The sequence below is a fragment of the Chiloscyllium plagiosum genome, chromosome 18 (assembly GCF_004010195.1).
Source record: "Chiloscyllium plagiosum isolate BGI_BamShark_2017 chromosome 18, ASM401019v2, whole genome shotgun sequence".
Lineage (NCBI taxonomy): Eukaryota > Metazoa > Chordata > Chondrichthyes > Orectolobiformes > Hemiscylliidae > Chiloscyllium > Chiloscyllium plagiosum.
The window spans coordinates 37,919,871-37,934,969 of record NC_057727.1 but is presented as its reverse complement, the minus strand read 5'-3'; the positions used below and the strand labels follow the sequence as shown (position 1 = coordinate 37,934,969).

Here is a 15,099-nt window from a genome sequence, read left to right as displayed (position 1 = left end):
TAGTCCCACCTGCCAGCACCCCACCCATATCCCTCCAAACCCTTCCTATTCATAACCCATCCAAATGCCTCTTAAATGTTGCAATTGTACCATCCTCCACCACTTCCTCTGGCATCTCATTCCATACACGTACCATCCTCTGTGTGAAAACCTTGCCCTGTAAGTCTCTTTTAAAACTTTCCCCTCTCACCCTAAACCTTTGCCCTCTAGTTCTGGACTCCCTGACCCCAGGGAAAAGACTGCCTATTTACCCTATCCATGCCCATCATAATTTTGTAAACCTCTATAAGGTCACCTCTCAGTATCTGACGCTCCAGGGAAAACAGCCCCAGCCTGTTTAGCCTCTCCCTATAGCTCAAATCTTCCAACACTGGCAACATCCTTGTAAATCTTTTCTGAATTCTTTCAAGTTTCACAACATCCTTCTGATAGGAAGGAGATCAGAATTGCACGCAATATTCCAACAGTGGCCTAACCAATGTCCTGTACAGCCGCAACATGACCTCCCAACTCCTGTACTCAATACTCTGGCCAATAAAACTCAGCCCATTGGCCCATCTGGTCAAGATCCTGTTGTAATCTGAGGTAACCCTCTTCGCTGTCCACTACACCTCCAACTTTGGTGTCATCTGCAAACTTACTAACTGTACCTCTTATGCTCGCATCCAAATCATTTATGTAAATGACAAAAAGCAGTGGACCCAGCACCGATCCTTGTGGCACTCCACTGCTCACAGGCCTCCAGTGTGAAAAACAACCCTCCACCACCACACTCTGTCTTCTACCTTTGAGCCAGTTCTGTATCCAAATGGCTATTGTACAGTGCTTTTGGTGAAAATAATGTAATAATGTGATAAGGGCAGTACAATTTGTCCTCTCCTGGTATCGGAGGCATGGTGGAAAATTGAAAAACTACAAGCAGTAAAAAACTTGAATAAATAATTTCAAGAGTTAAGTACAGGGCCTTTTGGCCAACCTTCCACTGCTCACCCAACTGAGTTACATGCCCCTCATATACATATTTTAATCAACCTATTCAGTCTTGCTACATACATCTAGGATAGGATAGTCTTGCTCCAGAACCTTCTGACTCAGAGATATGGACACTACCGTTGCCTCACAAGAGCCCCTTACATAGATATTTGCTAATTAACCTATTCAGAGATGCTATAACACACCTTTGCTGCAGGTGGGACAGGAGCCCAGGACTGCTGGCTCAAAATTAGGGACACTAGCACTTCATCACAGGAGGCCCCCTTTACCATTCATATTGATATTTTTAAATAACTGTTCAGAAATGTTGTGACACACCTCAGGAGCATGTGAGTCTGGAACCAGGCCTCCTGCTTCAGAAGTAGGGATGCTACCACTGCACCAGAAGAGCCTTCCTTGCCATTCATGTAAAATATTTATAATAGTAAATATTTTCAAGTATAGCTCATGAAAATAATTCAAAAACTATTCCAGATATTATGCACAGTCTACAGTCATAAGTGAACATGACCACAGTATTCTTGAACTCTAATGTAAAACAAATTGACACAGTTCTGATTAGTTTCTAAATGCAAATACTACTCCATACAGCTTTTTAAAATGAGGAGGAAAGGTGAAAGAAAAGCACTGCTAAGTATATTTACATACAACTTATATCTAATGATCAAGCTTGTAGAACAGAAGGATCAAAATGAAACATTGAAGCTGTCAAAACACTTGAAGGCAGTATAGCATTAATACACCTCCACATTACCATTTACATCCCACTATTTAAGCTTAATTTTGATCATCAGAGATAATCGACTGAATCTAAGGCACACATAACTACAATTGCGATTAAATGAGGATTCCCAGAAGTATGCTACAATTAATACCCATAAGGGTTGTACCAATACACAACACTGCAATTTGGGGTCTCGTCAGCCTGTGCCATTTTTCAGCAGATGATGAAGAACCTTTTACAAGGTCTACATCAGGTTGCAACTTATCTAGATGACATGGAAGTCTAATAAGGAGCACCTAGAGAATTTGGACATAGTCCTTCAATGTCTCTCCCAAGCGGATGTTCACCTCAAAAGGGAAAAACCTTTGCTCCATTTTAATTGCAGCGAGGGCAGAGAGAACAAGGACCAGGGGCTGTGGGGAAGGTGGGAGTTCAGGGACTCAGCTGGTGTCCCTGGCGTCTTCACGAACAAGAAGTGTGTCCAGTTGCAGCTCTTTTAGACTACATGATGGCTCTGGAGCTGCAGATGGACTCACTTTGGAGTATACGCGATGCTGAAGGCGTCATGGATAACACATTTAGTGAACTGGTCACACCGCAGATTAGGATTGCTGAGGGAGAAAAGGAATGGGTGATGAAAAGGCAGAGAAAGAGCAGGAAGGCAGTGCAGGTATACTGTTTTGGATACTGTTGGAGGGCGATAGCTCACCAGGGGAGGGCAGCAGTAGCCAAGTTCATGGCACCGTGTATAGCTCTGCTGTACAGAAGCACAGGAAAAAGAAGGGCTGTTGTAATTGGGGATTCAGTTGTAAGGGGAGTAGATAGGCATTTGTGTAGGTGAAAATGAGACTTCCGAATGGTATGTTGCCTCCCAGGTGCACGGGTCAGGAATGTCTTGGATTGACTACAGAAAATTCTCAAGGGGGGTGGGTGAACAGCCAGTTGTCGTGGTGCATGTAGGCACCAATGATATAGGTAAAAAAATGGGATGAGGTCCTACACACAGAATTTATGGAGTTAGGAAACAAGTTAAAAAGTTGAACCCCAGAGATAGTAATCTCCGAATTACTACCAGTGCCACGTGTGAGTCAGAGTAGGAATAATAGAATATTCAGGATGAATGCATGGCTTGAGAGATGGTACAAGAGGGAGGGTTTCTGGGGGAAGTGGGACTATTACAAATTGGATGGTCTACACTTGGACAGGACTCGAATCAAGGTCCTTGGGGGCACTTTTGCGAACGCTGTTGGGGAGGGTTTAAACTAATGTGGCGGGGGGATGGGAACCAAATGAGGAGGTTAGTGGACAGGAAGGAAGTAGTAACTAAAGCCTGTAAGGAACTAGATAATGAAGTCAGTGTGACTAAGGGGAAGAGTGGGCAGGAAGCGGAGGATGAACGCAGAGGGACTGGTAGTCTGAAGTGCATTTGTTTTAATGCAAGAAGTATAGTAGGTAAGGCAGATGAATTTAGGGCTTGGATTAGTACCTGGGAGTATGGTGTTATTGCAATTACTGAGACTTTTTAGATTAGATTAGATTACTTACAGTGTGGAAACATGCCCTTCGGCCCAACAAGTCCACACCGCCCCGCTGAAGCGCAACCCACCCATACCCCTACGTGTACCCCTTACCTAACACTACGGGCAATTTAGCATAGCCAATTCACCTGACCTGCACATCTTTGGACTGTGGGAGGAAACCGGAGCACCCGGAGGAAACCCACGCAGACACAGGGAGAACGTGCAAACTCCACACAGTCAGTCGCCTGAGGCGACTTGGTTGAGGGAAAGGCATGATTGGCAACTAAATGTCCCAGAATATCGATGCTTCAGGTGGGATACAGAGGGAGGTAAAAGGGATGGAGGACTTGCATTACTGGTCAGAGAAGATATCACAGTTGTGCTGAAGGAAGGCATTATGGAGGACTCGAGCAGTGAGGCAATATAGGCAGAGCTCAGAAATAGGAAGGGTGCAGTAACAATGTTGGGGCAGTACTACAGGCCTCCCATCAGCAAACATGAGATAGAGGTACAAATATGTAGAAAGATCATAGAAAGTTGTAGGAGCAAGAGGGTGGTGGTGATAGGAGATTTTGATTTTCCCAACATTGACTGGGATTCACTTAGTGTTAGAAGATTGGATGGAGCAGAATTTGTAAGGAGGATCCAAGAGGGTTTTCTAGAGCAGTTTGTAAGTAGTCCACCTCGCGAAGGGGCCATTCTGGATCTTGTGTTAGGAAATGAGCCCAGCCAGGTGGTTGAAGTTTCAATGGGGAAATTACTTTGGGAATAGTGATCACAATTCCATATGTTTAGCATACTCATGGACAAAGATGAGAGTGGCCCTAAAGGAAGAGAGCTAAATTGGGGGAAGGCCAACTATAGCAAAATTCAGCAGGAGCTGGGGAATGTAGATTGGGAGCAGCTGTTGAAGGGAAATCCACATTTCATATGTGGGAGGCTTTTAAAGAAAGGTTGATTAGAATTCAGGAGAGATAATGTTCCAGTGAAGATGAGGGATAGAAATGGCAAGATTAAGGAACCATGGATGACAGGTGAAATTGTGAGATTAGCTAAGAGGAAAAAGGATACGTATGTAAGGTCTAAGTGACTGAAGTCAGACGAAGCTTGGGAAGAATATCGGGAATGTAGGACCAATCTGAAATGAGGAATTAAGAAGGTTAAGAGTTCATGAGATATCCTTAGCGAGCAGGGTTAAGGAAAACCCAAAGTCTTTTATTCATATATAAGGAGCAAGAGGGTAATGAGGGAAAGGGTTGGTCCACTCAGGGGCAAAGGAGGAAAGATATGCATGGAGTCAGAGAAAATGGGTGAGATTCTTAATAAGTGCTTTGCATCGGTATTCACCCAGGAAAGAGAAATGGCAGATGTTGAGGTTAGGGATGGATCTTTGATTGTTCTAGGTCAAGTTGGCATAAGGAGGGAGGAAGTGTTGGGTATTCTGAAAGGCATGAAGGTGGACAAGTCCCCAGAACTGGATGGGATCTATCCCAGGTTATTGAGGGAAGCGGGAGAGGAAATAGTTGGGGCTTTAACAGATATCTTTGCAGCATCTTCGAAAATGGGCATCTTGGAGGACTGGAGAATTGCTAATGTTGTCCCCTTGTTTACGAAGGGTAGCAGGGATAATCCAGATAATTACAGACCTGTGAGCCTGACGTCAATGTAGGGAAGCTACTGGAGAACACACTAAGGGATACAATATATACCCATTTGGAAGAAAATGGGCTTATCAGTGATAGGGAGCATGGTTTTGTGCAGAGAAGGTCAGGTCTTACAAACCTAGTAGAATTCTTTGAAGAGGTGACAAAGTTGATTGATGAGGGAAGGATTGTAGGTGTCATATACATGGACTTCAGTAAGGCGTTTGATAAGGTTGCCCGTGGTAGGCTGATGAAGAATTTGAAGTCGCATGGGGTCTGGGTTGTTCTAGCTAGATGGATAGAGAACTGGTTGGGAAAAAGGAGACAGGGAGTTGTAATCGAAGGGAGCTTCTCAAAATGGAGACTTGTGACCAGTGGTGTCTCACAGGGATCCGTGCCAGGACCACTGTTGTTTGTGATATACATAAATGATTTGGAGGAAGGTGTAGGTTGCCTGATTAGCAAGTCTGCTGATGACACTAAGATTGGTGGAGTAGCAGATAATGAAGGAGACTGTCAGAGAATACAGCAGAATATAGATAGATTGGAGAATTGGGCAGAGAAATGGCAGATGCATTTTGGAAGATTCAATTCCCATACTAACTATACAGTAAATGGAGAAAATTGATGTACAGAGAGATCTGGGGGTTCAGGTCCATTGTTCCCTGAAGGTGACAACGCAGGTCAGTGGAGTGGTCAAGAAGGCATATGGCATGTTTTCCTTCATCGAACAGGGTATTGAGTACAAGAGTTGGCAGGTCATGTTATAGTTGTATAAGATATTGGTTCAGCCACATTTGGAATACTGCGTACGTTCTGGTCACCACATTACCAAAAGGATATGGATACTTTGGAGCGGTTGCAGAGCGGGTTCACCAGGATGTTGCCTGGTATGGAGAGTGCTAGCTATGAGGAGAGATTGAGTAGATTAGGATTATTTTCATTGGAAAGAAGGCGGTTGAGGGGGGAACCTGATTGAGGCCTACAAAATCATGAGAGTTGTAGACAGGGTGGATAGCAAGAAACTTTTTCCCAGAGTGGAGGACTCAATTACTAGAGCTCACGAGTTCAAAGTGAGAGGGCAAATGTTTAGGGGAGATATATGTGGAAAGTTCTTTACGCAGAGTGTGGTACGGGGCCTGGAACACATAGCCAGCAGAGGTGGTAGGGGCAGGAATGATAGCATCATTTAAGATGTATCCAGACAGATACATGAATTGGTGGAGAGCAAATGGATACAGATCCTTAGAAAATAGACGGCAGATTTGGATAGAGGATATGGATTGGTGCAAGATTGGAGGGCTGAAGGGCCTGGTCCTGCACTGTAATATCCTTTGTTCTTTGTGTGTTTTACGCACCCAAAGAGACCTACTTGGGCTACAGAGTCAACAAGACTGGGTTACACCTGTGGGTTGATAAAGTGAGGGCGATCAAAGGTGCCCGGTTCCCATGTCTGTACTGGAGTTTAGGTCTTTCCTTAGGCTAGTGAATTACTACAGAAAATTCATACATAATCTGGCCTCCATCCTGGCACCTTTGCATCAACTCTTAAAAACAGTCAGCCTTGGAAATGGTCACGTAGCCAAGCCAAGCCATAGACTTCAGGGAAGTGAAGAAACAGTGATCATCCTCTAAGGTGTTGGCACACTATGATCCCAAACAAGATGCCTCCCCATACGGCATGGGGGTAGTATTAGCTCATAGGTGGCCCAGTGGAGAGGAACACCCAATAGGATATGCATCCGGGACTTTGGCTAATGAACAGCATAAATACGCCCAGATAGAGAAGGCAAGTTTGGTGATGATATTTGGAGTCAGGAAGTTCCACCAATACCTTTACAGATGTAAATTTGTAATAACAGACCACAAACGTCTGCTGGTGCTACAAAGAAAACAAAACAGTGCCATCCATAGTTTCAGACCAAATTCAACAGTGGTCTCTAATACTAAGTGCATATAATTACAAGTTGGATAACCCTCTGGGAGTCCAAGTTGGAAATGTGGATGCCAGCCTCCCTCTGTCAGCGTAAACATTTTCTATCCCATTCACTTGCAGATGCAGTTGACCAGAAATGCTCCATCCTCAAAGTCGATGGTACCACTGGAAGAGTCCATAATTGTTTTAAATTTTCTGGACGCATTTCCAGTCATGGCTGACAATATCAGACAGTGGACACAGAATGATACAGTCCTGGCAAAACTGAAACAGCTGGTGGTAATGGGGGAAACCAAAGGACTGTCACACCCAGAACTGAAACCTTTTTAGACCCAGACAGACCTAATGACAATAAAAGACATTATTATTATTATGGGGAGCAAAAGTGATTCTCTCAAGCAAAGTGTTTCCAGATACTGGCTGAACTCCATTAGGAGAAAGTGAGGACTGCAGATGCTGGAGGTCAGAGTTGAGAGTGTGGTGCTGAAAAAGCACAGCAGGTCAGGGAGCATCCGAGGAGCAGGAGAATCGACCATCACAACCAGAATTGAAACCTTTTTGGACCCAGACAGACCTGATCACTGTTATTATGGGAAACAAAAGTGATTCTCCTGAGCAAAGATACCTACCTTGAAGAAGTTCTCCTCCTCTCTCTATAAGTCTACTGCAAAGCCTCTTCCAAGGATGTCTACCTCGAAGACATTCTCCTCCTCTCTCTACAAGTCCTGCTGTACTTTTTCAGCACCATATTCTCAACTCTGATCTCCAGCATCTGCAGTCCTCACTTTGTCCTAGTTGATTTCAACCCTACTGCAAAGTCTCTTCCAAAGATGCCTACCTTGAAGAAGTTCTCCTCCTCTCTCTACAAGGATCTTAGTGTTTGACCTATCATCTTCTCCCTCACCTTCATCTATCTCAGTTATCTTTCCCCAGCCCCAACCCCCTCCCATTTATCTCTCAGCCTCCAGAGCCCACAAGCCTCATTCCTGATGAAGAGCTTATGCCCAAAACGTTGATTTTCCTGCTCCTCGGATGCTGCCTGACCTGCTGTGCTTTTCCAGCACCACACTCTCGACTCTAAACTCCATTAGGGTCATCCAGGGGTTTCCAAAATGAAAATGTTGGTGAGAAGTTATGTCTAGTGGCCAGGATTGGATGCAGACATAGCTGCGTTGGTGGGGCAGCGCCCATAGTGCCAACAAGGATTAAAAATTACCACAGGCAGCTCCACCACATTCGTGAGAATGGCCGGGTGAACCCTGGACTCAGTTACACATCAACTATGCAGGTCCCTTCATGGGCTCAATATTCTTGGTCATTATGGACACCCACTCAATGTAGCTGGACGTGCATGAAGTTCATTCATCAAATGTGATCACGGTGAAAGAAAAACTGCACACAACTTCTGCGTTACACAAACTCCTGGAGGTGTTGCTCACAGATAACAGGTCATCGTCTACCAGCAGGGGATTTGAGCATTTCCTAAAGTCAAATGGTATTTGTCAAAAGGACAGCTCCATACCATCCATCATCCAATGGTCTGGCAGAAACAGCAGTTGAAAGTTTTTAGGCAGGCTTAAAGAAATAGCCCATTGCTTCACTAGACACCAAACTGCCCCGGTTCCTATTTGATTATAGGACCACTCCTCATGCAATGACAGCAATAGCTCTAACAGAGTTGCTAATGGGGAAAAGACTTCACACCAGGTTAAATCTGATCTTCCCGGACCTGGGGGGAGGGTGAAACAGCATCAGGAATGCCAATGTTGGACACAAGACTCTACTAAGTGAGAGACACAATTTACTTCAGGGGCGAAGTTTAGTGTAGGAACTTTGAGAATGGTCCTGCATGGGTAAGAGGTCAATATGAGGTCAGGTCCAGTGACACTGGGATGGCACAGTGGCTTCTACCTTGACAGGAGTTAAATTCACAAATAAACATACACTGCCAGTACAAATGTTGGAAGCACTACTAAAACCTTAGGAAAGCATTCATTTTTAGCAGTACCCATGACAGAAAATAGACTGGTGGGATTGACTTGATATGGATCCCCAGTAACCGTATGAAAGATGAGCGTAGTTAACAGAAATAAGGGCATTATAAGTGATATTGATAATTTTGAAAAGTGAAGAGAATTTGAGGTTAACAATAAAAACATAAACCCCAAAGATATTCGAGGTGTAGTCAATTGATGTTTTAGGTATGATTGATACAGCTAATTCTCTTTGAACTGTCCCAAGCAACATAAGAAAGTATTTGAAACGAAACATGAAACAGAAGATTTTGACAAAGATGGCAATACAGATGAAAGTGAGGCCATTGTATTAGTCACAAGAAGCGACAGACCAGTAACGAATGTGTTGGTGGTAGAGTCTTTGAATTGTGCAATATTAGACAGTGGATGAAATACAGCCTAGATTGGCTAAAATGCAACCTAAACTCTGATAAAGGAGGATCAGTACAAATTTAAGTAATTTGAGAAGTTCCACTAGTTTTAGATTTGTGGATGAATAAACTTTAAAGTCTTTGAAAAGAGTGGTCATTCTTTTGCAAAATAGCCAGAATCATTTTATTACTGCAGGCGTAGTGTTCAGTGAAATATTCTTGTTATTAAGTGGGCCATTGATGAGGAATGCACAAATGAAATTGGATATGGAAAACATCATCATTATTGTATTTGGAAAAGCTATGAATTGTAATTTGCACAATCAGGACACTATTGTATTCCTTTAATGGAACATAATCTCTCCATTAAAGACATTAAAGATATGTTAATGATATCAGGAAGTAGACATTTAGAAGACAAAAGAAACAATTATGTACAAATTATACAGGCAATTTGCTCATCTGTCATCCAAAAGACAACAGCAGCAAGATCAGGCCTTGAACTGGCTACTTAATGGACACAATTGGACTCGAGGCAGGAAGCCTGTCCTTGACCATTCCCACCTGAGAATTAATTTAGAAGCAGTTAAGGAGGTGACTGGGTCATCATGCCTCACTATATTGCCATTTCTGCTAACCCCCAGGAGAGTACATAAACTTGAGAGAAAACTGTTACTATTTGATGAGAGGTCTAAAATAGTTGGTCCCACAAAGTAGCTTGAGATGAAGAAGACTATTTAATCGCAGAAAAACAGAACCTGGGTTAAATTTTTGCTTCGCCATTGGGGAGCCAGGACTGTTTCTGCATCCTGAGTCCACACCTGAGGATTGGAAACAGAATCTTTGTGAAATTTTGTTCAGGACATCTCCTTAAATGGCAAGTAGACAGGTTCCTTATTCAATTAAAGGTGGCAGGTGGACTCTCAAAGTTGAAGGGGTAATTAAAGGACTGATAATTCCCCAGGAGCAAATGGTTGCAATGAAAGGTAAGTCATTGTGAGGGTCTTTCAACAAGTGGTGCCTTCTTAGCCATCTTTCCAGGCCTTTAATTAAAAAGTCAAGAAAATGTAACCAGATGGGTGCCTGGAAAACTGGCATCATACCCTGTCCTGGATGTCTGCAACTGATCTTTCCCCAGCCACGCTCTACACCAGCTATCATGTCAGGAAACTGGATGCACCTTTAAACAGGTTTTAAATTAGTCCAATTGGCTGCCCACTTCTTGGAGGCAATCAGCATTCCAAACTCTTCTCAGACAATGTTGCCAACAGTAGGAATGGGCAGGCCAACTAGTTCCAATATTTTGAATTCCTCTAATCCTCTGTTTCCAACTTTAGCAGGGCCCAATAATTCTGTCTCTATTGCCTTCCCAATTCAAAATATAGATAATTGTTAAATCAGTTTAAATCCTGCCCCAACTATCCTTTTTGGCAATTTCTGTATAAGGAAGATTTTTTCTAATTTCTATTCCCAAACGTGGCCTTTGCAGAAATGAGCCTGTCAGCCTGCTCATCCAAGATGAAAAGTCCAAGCTCTTTGAATCATTTTTCAGAGTTCTACCAACTGATGCCAAGGATTGTTGCTGTCCTTCACGTTTCCTGTGGGACTGGCTGGCTCTCTTAGGACACAATGTTCAGAACCAAACATAATACCAATGTTGTATGCTGATCAAGATATTCTACAATTTCAGTACGGCATCTGGGAATCAGAACTCAAGTGATTTGGCAATACACCCCAGCACTGTATGCGCTTTGCTGCCTTTCTGATCTTATTCATAATTCAAAAAGAAATCGCAAAGGACATTTCGTGAAAAGAAGTAACAATGAGCTCTCTGCACGCTTCTGCTCTCTTGCACATGTTGCTTGCTAGGTCAGTGGATCAATTGAAAGGAGGTATGTAGTGAAGTCTACAAATGTTAGTTTTTACACTTTGCCCTGGGTTATGTTATAAATATCATTTTTAGGAATGGACAGTGAATTAGTTGAGAAATTGACACGGCAATCATTGCTTTGGAGAAACTGCTTTTTATCTTCCTTTCTGGAGATGAGAATTCGGGGTAAAGGTTAGATGAGTTAACGAACATGGAAAACATACAATCAGAGATCAGAGTCATGAATACCACACAGGGAAAATAAACTCCAGAACAAAAGAGGTAGAAAGTACAGACTTCGAAGAAATTAACATAATCAGGACAAACAATATATTTTGAATGTTCATGATGTTTACTAAAGGAAAGATAAATTTTATTATACACTAAGTGCATTTTACGTATCGTTAATATCTCCTAATTACTATGTTCCCCTCACTGCTATTATAACTTAATTACTTTTGTTCCAAAAAACCATGTATTTATTAATAGGTTTTGGAAAATGGAGAGCTAAGCACATGAAATGTCATGAATAGCTTTACAAAAATACCATCAATTTAACAATGCTTTGTTCCTTGTTTCAGTGTGTGCTTTATTTTTAAACTGAATAGATTCATTGATGCTTCTCATCATCAGCCACAGCAGCAACCAACATCACAATCAACTTCACCAATCATCAGATGGCAAACATTTCAATTTATTTTGATGTCAGAGATTGCAGTCATAGGGGTTGCTATGGTTACTTGATCAGGTGACATATAATATGGCTTTCCTTGTCCTATAGTCATTGTTAAAATGATGTTTCGGCCAAGCCACCCACTGAGATTTAACTGGGTGAAAACACTGACAACTATCCTTTAAATGCTACTTATTAAGTCCTGTAAATATTCAAAATGGAACTGAGAACTTATTTAGAAAATGACAAAATCCTTAATGTTAAAAAAAAATAGAATAAATCTTCAGACTAACCAAAAACAGTGATGGTGAATTTTTTTTTTATAATTCCAAAAAAATTCCAAATACAAAAGATTCAATTTCAATATTTTAACATGATTACCAATATCTGATACGACAAAATAATTCTTTCACAAATGTACGCCTATTTTGGTAACTTGACAAATCAATATGCTTAAGACAGAATTGGTTTCAGTGGCATTAAGAAAGTTTCTAGAATTTTTATGAATATTGACACGGGGCATATGAGATTTCTCATGTGCTGAAAGACAACAAAGCATTCAAAATGTTCTTTGTAGCAAATTATTTTGTAAAAAGTCTGAATTGGTTATACAAAACGTGGAGTGTTAAAAACATCATAGCTTCTGTAAATAGGCACAGTGTGTACAATGCATGTTCATGAGGTGTGATTAACCCTCACCTGATCAAAGTAATCTCAACAGCATGCAAATTTAGCAAAAATATTGCATTGAAAGATCGGACTGGGTTAATGAAATCTCAGCTTGTTGCCTGCCACATTGGCTCAGACTGCTGCCATCATGGCTGTTCGAGGGGACTTTCAGGATCTCCCAACAATCTGAGCTTCAACAAATTACTGTTTGCCAAAGCACTGTGCCAGGGACCACAGAGGTAGCACTACAGAAGAGCACTGTAACAAAGACAAACATAAAATAGGTGCTACAGTGATATAGCAATACACAACAGTAATTAGAACAAATGAAATAGGAGCAGGAATAAGCTATCTGGCCCATCAAGCCTTCTCTGCCATTCATGACTCATGGACTCTGCTCACCATAACCCTTAATTCCCGTTGTATTCAAAAATCTATCTATCTAACTTTGATTTAAAAATATTCAACGAGGTAGCCTAAACTGCTTAACTGGGCAGGGAATTCCTCAGATTTTGCACAACCCTTTGGGTGAAGAGGTTCCTCCTCAATTCAATCCTAAATCTGCTCCCTCTTATTCTGAGGCTATGCCCCCTAGTTCTAGTTTCACCCACCAGTGGAAACAACCTCCCTGCTTCTATCTTATTTATTCCCCTCTTAATTTTCTGTGTTTCTCCCTCATTCTTCTAAATTCCAGTGAGTGTAGTCCCACTCTTCACAATCTCTCTTCATAAGCCAACCCTGTCAACTCTGGAATCCAGCTAGTGAACCTCCTTTGCACCCTATCCAGTGCCTTTCTCAAGTAAGGAGATCAAAACTATATGAAATATGGCCTCACCAGCATCTTATTGGGACAGCACAGTGACTCATTGGTTAGCACTACTGCATTAGGGACCCGAGTTCGATTGCACCCTTGAGCAACTGTCTGTGTGGAGTGAGTTTGCACATTCTCCCTGTGTCTGCATGGGCTTCCACTGGGGTGCTCCGATTCCTCCCACAGCCCAAAATGTACAAGTTAGGTGAATTGTCCATTTTAAATTGCCCATAGCATTCAGGGATGTGTATTAGTCATGGGAATTGTAGGGTTACAGGAAAAGATTGGAGGATGGTTCTGGGTGGGATGCTCTTCAGAGAACGGTGTGGACCTTTTGGGCCAAATGGCCTATTTGCACACTGTAGGGATTCTGTACATCTGCAGCAAAACCTCCTTATTTTTAAACTCCATCCCTTTAGCAATGAAGAACAATACTCCATTTGCCTTCTTAATTAACTGCTGCACATGCTAACCAACTTTTTGTGATTCATGCACAAGGACTCCCAGATCCCTCTGCACAGCAGCGAGCTGCAATTTTTCACTATTTAAATAATAGTCCATTTTGCTGTTATTTCTTCCAAAATGGATTACCTCATATTTACCAACATTGTATTCCTTCTGCCACACCTTTGCCCACTCACTTAACCTATCCATACCGCCTGCAGACTTTCAGTGTGCTCTGCACACTTTTGCTCTACCACTCACCATAGTGTCATCTGTGAACTTTGACACGCTATACTTGGTCCCCAACTCTAAATCATTTATGTAAATTGTAAAAGATTGTAGTCCCAACACTGATCCCTGAGACACACCACTAGCAACTGATCACCAACCAGAAAACCAACCATTTATCCCCACTCTTTGCTTTGTTAGTTAACCAATCTTCTGTCCATGCTAACACATTACATATAACACCCTGTATTCAGCAGTCTTTTGTGCGGCATCTTGTTGAATATCTTCTGGAAATTCAGACATGCCACATCCATCGGTTCCCCATTGTCCACTGTGCTCGTAATGTCCTCAAAGAATTCCAGTAAATAAGTTAAACATGACCTGTCTTTGATAAACCCATGCTACATCTGCCTGATGCGACAATTTCTATCCAGATGTCTGACTTTTTCTTTCTTGATTATAGATTCAAGCATTTCCCCCACTACAGAAGTTATTGGGCTTATAGTTACCTGCCTTTTGTCTATCTCCTTTTTTAATTATTGAGTTAAGTTTGGAATATGGTTGTTTTGTGGTTGTGCTTATTTCAGCATTGTGAGTTATTCATTCAAGAGGCAGCAACAATAGGAAAAGAATCAGGTGAGGCAGGAAGGCCAGAAAAACAGAGGTGGAGCCATAAGAACATTATGAGTAGGAACAGCAGAAGGCCACTCGACCCTTCACGTCTGCTCCGCCATTCAACAGGATCATGACTGATCCAAGCCATGCCAGGAAAGCACCCCAATTCACTCCTGCCATGGGGAATCTTTCTGAGGAGAAAGTGAGGTCTGCAGATGCTGGAGATCAGAGCTGGAAATGTGTTGCTGGAAAAGCGCAGCAGGTCAGGCAGCATCCAGGGAACAGGAGAATCGACGTTTCGGGCATAAGCCCTTCTTCCTGAAGAAGGGCTTATGCCCGAAACGTCGATTCTCCTGTTCCCTGGATGCTGCCTGAATCTTTCTGAGGGGCAGGAAAAGAAATGAGTCAAGTGTCCACTGCATAGAATTAGAGAGAAAAATAACATTTCCATCTGCTACTTCTCTATCCATTCAACTAGCTCCGTTTGTCCTCTCGAAGGCTATCACTCACCTCGTCATGATACTCCTGAGACTTCTGACATCTGCAAGTTTTGAAATTGTGCCTAGCATACCTAAGTCTGGTCATCT

General features: G+C 42.4%; 1 protein-coding gene across 1 annotated transcript in view; it reads right to left on the bottom strand.

Moving 5' to 3' along the window:
• Positions 1 to 15,099, bottom strand: part of synpra (synaptoporin a) — a 370,118-nt gene that overhangs the window by 298,413 nt on the left and 56,606 nt on the right. The gene's annotated exons all lie outside the window — the stretch shown is intronic.